The sequence below is a fragment of the Euwallacea similis genome, chromosome 1 (assembly GCF_039881205.1).
Source record: "Euwallacea similis isolate ESF13 chromosome 1, ESF131.1, whole genome shotgun sequence".
NCBI lineage: Eukaryota > Metazoa > Arthropoda > Insecta > Coleoptera > Curculionidae > Euwallacea > Euwallacea similis.
Window position 1 is genome coordinate 8,041,953 of NC_089609.1, and position 6,719 is coordinate 8,048,671.

The 6,719-nt window shown below is 35.6% G+C and overlaps 1 long non-coding RNA gene across 1 annotated transcript; it reads left to right on the forward strand.

The window, feature by feature from the left end:
* Positions 1-1,871: 1,871 nt before the first annotated feature.
* Positions 1,872-4,791, forward strand: LOC136411250 (uncharacterized). The gene is made up of 3 exons (XR_010752320.1): positions 1,872-2,202; positions 4,485-4,681; positions 4,739-4,791. It is a non-coding gene; the product is annotated as an uncharacterized lncRNA (long non-coding RNA).
* The last annotated feature ends 1,928 nt before the right edge of the window (positions 4,792-6,719 follow it).

A 6,719-nucleotide genomic window follows, 5' to 3' on the forward strand; every position in this document is an offset into this window, starting at 1 on the left:
GCAGCCTAAACATGTGTTTGCACAATCATGTTGATGTTGCTAATAATCACTGAGTCATCATCAGAGGGGCCCCGGCCGCCGGCCTACCACGTGTCGTGTTGGAAAATCCTACCCGAGTACGACAACCTTATGTGTATGCATAACCTTCGAACAGAAAAGGAAATCCACACAGTGTTGTGTGAACAAAACGTCTGTTTCCGTTTTGAAACGAGAATATCTTTTATATGGGAAAAGTTGAAGTTTTAATGGCTTGAGTATAGAGGAAACACAGGGAACTCTCATGAGGTGCAATACAGAATCGTATGTCTTAATCATAACGACTAAAAATGTCCAGCGCTTCTCACTTTATTTCGACCGAAAAGGTGTTTATTAACAGTTCATCAAAATAGGCCGTAACTATATTGCATTTTATATTTATTTTATCTATTATTTTGAGTTAAATAATCTACAGCCGCGTAGTTCTAATTTACTGTATTTGTTTTACGAATTGTTTGAAAAATTCTTTTTTCCTACGATCTCTTATGAAAGTTTCCACTAGACCTACTAAATGATAGTCAGAAAATTAACACCTTCAGCTGTGAACGACGTTTTAGTCACAGCAGTTCTAGGCTGGCTATATTGGGTGTAACAAATTTGAATCCATCTACGTTTTCACTGTAGAATAGTATCAGGAGAGGTTGCTATTAGCGCTATATCGGCCATCTTGAAAGGAACGTAACTTACTGCAAACCTGTACAAAATTTTTTTCTAATAAAATTTATATTCCATAACATGTTTTATGAGATATTTGCAATTCAAATTGCACAGAACGCTCTCTTTCCAATGTGAATTGTGGAGTGTTTTGCTGTTATTAATGATTTTTGCACTTCTCTGAGAGCAACTTATTAACAACACTGAATGCCAGCAGTCAATCAAAATATTGCTTTTAGTCTAAAGTCCTACAATAAATCCAAAAATAATCATAATAAATGCAATCGTAGCGAGAAGTTATCTATTAAGCAACACTAATAATGTACCACTTTGGACAATTCGAAAGTTTGTGTTTTTAAGTACGAAGTAAATGCAGACTCATCCTGGTAGATAATAATCCAAATATCGGTTCTAATTATCAGATACATTTTAATTTTAACTACAAATGTCTTCGGAAGGAGGGTTCAGAGGAATACTACAAGGTATACCTTTTATGAATAGAATATATTAGGAAATAAAATTTTTATTGTACCAGGTGGCCAAAAAGTTACGCCTTTAAAGAAAGCAAATATAGAGCCAACGGCACCCTTTACCTTGTATTAGAAAAATATAGATGGATTCGAATTTGTCGCCATTAAAAACAGCCAAATACGATATTTTGCTTAATGACTGTTATTGCGCAAAAAAAAAGAAAAAACAAAAACGTTGAAGTTCTGCATTTCGAAAACCGTTGCCTTTGGATTAAGGCAAGGTAAATTAAATTGTTAGGAGAATTTAGTAGAGTTTTGGATCAATCATTTAGAAAAAACATCCTGTCTACATATTTCTGTAAAAATGGCCAACATGAGAACGAAATTTATTGAGATGTATTGATAACTATGCTGTTATTTACATCGGCCAAAAGTTGTCTGAAACATTAAACAAAAAAAACTGAACAAAACCGCATGATAAAGAAATTAGTGAATGTACAGGTTACTTTTCCCGTATAATAAAAAGTTTAGTAAAAAGTTAGTAAAAAAGTAGGCTTCCTGCTTGTAAACAGGAAGGTCTGCTTTCCGGTAAGCCCACCGTGTATGGCGTCTTTAAAAAAAGTACACTTTCCGTATCTGGACCGGCAAGATGCCACCACGTCGCTCAGTATATGAACTATAATTGTGAGCTCCGTAATTATGACATTTATTGTTATAATATTTGAATTGCCAATTTACACTCTTTTACTGTTAGCAAAATTAATTTTTTGCTCGGGTGCTCTCGACTTTGGCGTTAAGCAATGATTTATTGCTCTCTGTAGGTGGTCGCTGCAACATCATGGCACATGGCACCCGATTACTACATTCACAAAAGTAGAAGCTGCCCTCACTTTCTATAGGCACACAAAATACTTCATTTTATTTAGATAAAAACAACAAAGCACACGAGACAAGAGAGCAACATCTACTATTAAATTTTCCTCTAAAGAGGGAGGTAGCAAAAACGTCCACAGCAGCGCCGTCCTTTGTCTGGAGCTACTTGGTAAATTGTGCTTTTCAATGTCAATTCTATTTTAAGAAATTAGCCGCGACCTGAATACAATGATAAACAATGAATAACGATTTTTAAAATTTTAAAGACAGATACGAGGACGAGGTGAGGATTCTCTTGAGTATTTTTTTGTTATTGTTCTATAAGATATCGATTTCGGTAAGGATTGCAAGAAATTACATCATCGATGCCAAGGCTTGACCATTAAGATGAATTTATTCTATGGCCACTACGCATTCAGTTAGTACATCTGCACTTAATAGATTACAAAAATACTCGTAGGCTCAGTCAGTTCTACTCCGCATTTTTTCAAGTCCATTAATCTTCCAATTCGCATATTCGCATATCGCAGTACGATTGCTGGTATTAATATATCCATATACCTCCGAAAACTTGGATGTGAACAACAACAAACTGCGTCGTTTTTTAATATTTTTATACGTACTCAATTCGTAAAATAGCACTCAAATAATTTGAGTTAATGCTGAGAAATCATCAAGCCAGCACAAAATGACAGATATTTGAGGGATGAGGCGGCACGTTAACCGGTACCCGATTAATGAGCATAAGAGGGAAACTAATGATGAGGGCCACATTTAGAAACGGTAATGTGTTGAGGACATATTGAGTCTAGATTTGGTAAACATATAAAAAATAAATTTTATAATGCGTTTTATGTTTTCTTGTAGAAAATTGCTTAGATGTTAGTCCACTGTTTTGCCCACTAATTTCAAGTGCGAAAATTACAATAAAAACGTTCATTTAAACCAAATAAAAAATTATTTTTTTCAGCAATTTTAAACTGGTTAATTTTGATCATTTTCATTAAACCATTAATTTTAACAATTTTCATTAAATCATGAATCTTACCGTTAGAAACATGATATACGTATGAATAATGTACTGTTCCTAAGGCGTTAACAAGTGGAGAACATAATACGCATGTAATATGAAAAAAATGCAAAACAGAGTTTTGACCTACAAAAATATATCTTATTGCAAAGCAAAGATAACAACTTATTTTTTAGTTAATTAACATCTTTTAAAGTTTATATTTAAATTCATACATCAATCATCTATTTAAATTGTATACATCAATGCTAGCCAACGTCACAGGAAAAATCCAGAGCAATACTGTGATATAGCTCACAATTAAATCGCTGGCAGAGCGCTAAAGTAGCCATAACCGTTCCGAATTAGAAAAAATTAATAAAGGTTGGCTCATGGACAGAATCTTTAATACCAGCATTACTACAATCGCGATTTTAATATTTAAATAAAAACAACAAATCTTCCTTGCCAACGTGACCAAAACTTATTTTAATTTGCGCTGAGGCCGGGGAAGTTTTTGTGACATTTAATGAAGGCATCTCCAAAAGTCTATTAAATAAAGAAAAAATTTAGTTTGAGGAGACCAAATTAAAACCTCTCTTAAAAATAATTTAAAAAATTGTCTTAATAACATTAAGCTCTACTGAAATTAGAAATAATGTTCTTTGAGATATGTTATTGTAGAATGTTTAGTACATTCCCCTTGAAGTATATGTCATGATGTAAAATTGTGCTTAACTATAATTTAGAACAAAAATAAATTAAAGCTTTACTAATATATCATACACCAACAACGATATTAAGAAAAGCTGTATTTGGCAGACAATTTCATCTCATCTGCCTTAATGTCCTTTCAAAGATTTTGATTTGATTTACAATATGTAAGTATTGGACATTGTGAAAAGTAAAGAGCATCATCAACAATAATCAATATCATAAATTTGGTAAAGGTAAGAACACTAAAGACTTCATCAAAACTTTCAAACTCTTCGTTATTGAATCAAATATTCCACTGTAATACTGCTGATGCAGGTCTATACTCATATGATACGTCACATTTTAGATACAGAGTACATGGACTGACCCACTAGAAAAGAATCACCACAACCTCCTCATATTTTGAGAAAATACACCGTGAATTAGGTGGTTATTTAGTAATTTTTCTGGCGATTTACATGGACCATTCAAAAATGGTGAAATCAACATTTCCCAAGTACTCACGAAATCACTCATTATACAAGACACATTTTTTTTTGGAGGACTAAGTAAGTAGATTAGATACCTTTGTGTTTGTGGGAAACAATTATTCAGCCTTAATAGCAGTAATATGAATGTGGTGTTTCTCAGAAGATAATTTTGGAAACAATTATTGACAAGAAAATAATTCTTTTACGTGTACCATTGCGTTTGATTGCACAATAATTGGAAAATTTTCATTTTAGTAATGACTCATACAAGTTATTCAGGCATCCAGATAATATGTACGAACAATATTGGATGCAATTAGGTGTCTGAATATGGCAGGAACCTCCACGTATAGCCAAGGTTAATGGATATTATGGGTTTCTAAGAGATTTTGTTGGAATATCGACTCAATTTACCAATTTCTATTTCTCATTTTCTACAGGTTACCACCCTGGTAAGCAGGTAATAGAGGTGACGGTAACATTAGCAGCGCTAGACCGTACTGTGTTAGGTGAATACCCTGAATACTCAGCGTCTCACGCCAGCTATTTTAAAGTGTCAACCACTTAAGAATACAATAGGGAACCCTGGGACAAACCATTAACTTACACTTCAAACAGCAATTAGCCAGCAATAAAAAGTTACTCCAGTCCGGTCATAACGTTCCACTTAGTTGTTCCATTAACCAGATTTCAGGTCGATGTAATCTTCAGTAGCTCGAATTTTAGGCACTCACCAACGGAGTCTGTTAGATTCACGAATTAAAGGGAATTATAATTATCTTTTTATATCGGAGTGGTGATAAATTCAATAGGAATTTCTGATTTATATTGAAGGGTTGAATATGTTAACTGATGTTGCACAATATTGAAATTAGTCAGAAGTGAGGGGTGATTGTAATTACACGGACTCATACAGAAAATTCCTGTAAATGTAATGGTTGGTATTCGCGGAAGAAACGAAACTTCCAAGGTTCCAAACCAGGATATGTGGTGACGTCAGTGTCTGGAACCTTCAGCCAATGACTGTAGAACCGAAAAAAGTGCGACCCGCTTGTGGACGAAAAATTGGTTTGAAGGGGGACACCTTATCCCACGTCGCTTTATATAAAACCGCTTGTTACCATGCCGGATCATCGACGAGGAGTAAAAAAAGCAGGCGATGTAATCATGACCGTCTTTAAATTTGGGACAAGGCTGTCGCCAACCGAGGCGACACATTTTACGGCGAATTATAGAGAAGAAATTGATAAATTAACACTCCGTTGCACCACTCCACTTAACCAACTAAGCACACTAATCGTCGAAAAACAAAAGCGATTCGCGTCGAAAAATCGCATATGTCATTGAGCCATGTGCTCATATGATCGCATCACGTCTGAGCCGTCGCTTCAGAAAGACCGTTCGAGCCGAACCGCCTGAACACCTCGATAGTTCCGAAAGAAATGATCGAGTGCGAGTCGGACGGGGCCGGCGTAGACCACCAATGTCGGCGGAATCAGCCAATCGCAAAAAAGCCGGTCAGCGAAAAATACCGAGACAGCCCGACAAGATAGCGGTGCTGTGTAAACCGGACTGTCTGGGGTCCTTAACCTAACTTAACGACCGCGACGTGAACCGTCGCAGCTCGTCGTAGATTCGGCGTTCTTTTTCAACCGTAGACTGACAACGGCACGGATGAAAATTTTGCCAATGATCGGAAAAAGAATCCTTCGGTTTTCGCCCGGCGAAACTGGGGCCCGATTGTACAGGGTGCTCTATGACCAAAGGAAGATACTTAGGAGGTAATTATACAGCTCATTTCCTAAAAAAGGGTCCGATTTTCAACGGTTGTCAGCATAGACGATTGGATCCCATATTGAGAGCATAAAACCGCCCTTAACGAGTGAATTGCACCATTCTTCTCTGAATAAAAGAATTCTCTCTCTGTCTAAAGAGTCCTCGAATTAGAGTAGATTTCTTTAAAGGCAATTTTACAAGTAAAGAAACTCAATCCTTGTTTACTAAAAGTGCAACCCTCCAATTCTGTATAGCAAAAAAAAGACGGCACGTACGTTGTGCTTTGTTATTTATTGCCTGACAACTAAATTAGAATCATAAATAGTTCTTTTTTTATTGTTTGTTGTTCATGCAGAAACAGAAAAAACAAAGAAACATCTTCAAATTAAACCATTTTGGAGTAAAAAAGCTATATAATGTTTCCTTTGCAGTTAAAGAACTGCTATTTTTTGTCGCGTTTGTTTGATGATTTCGGGCATAAATCTAGTTGGCATGTAGGGCTCAATTGTTTTTTTTTATGGCGGTTAATAAAAAGCGCTCTATGAAAAAAGTGTTTAACATTGTATTACAAACGAAGGGTATGCTGATATGGTCTTTATTTATGGCTTGGTTAACGGTAATGCGTTTGAAGCAAAAAATGTTGAAAAATTTACCAGCAGGCGACAAGGAAGTTCACCTCAATGTCTGTTAATGGTACTTAACGATGGGTGCAGA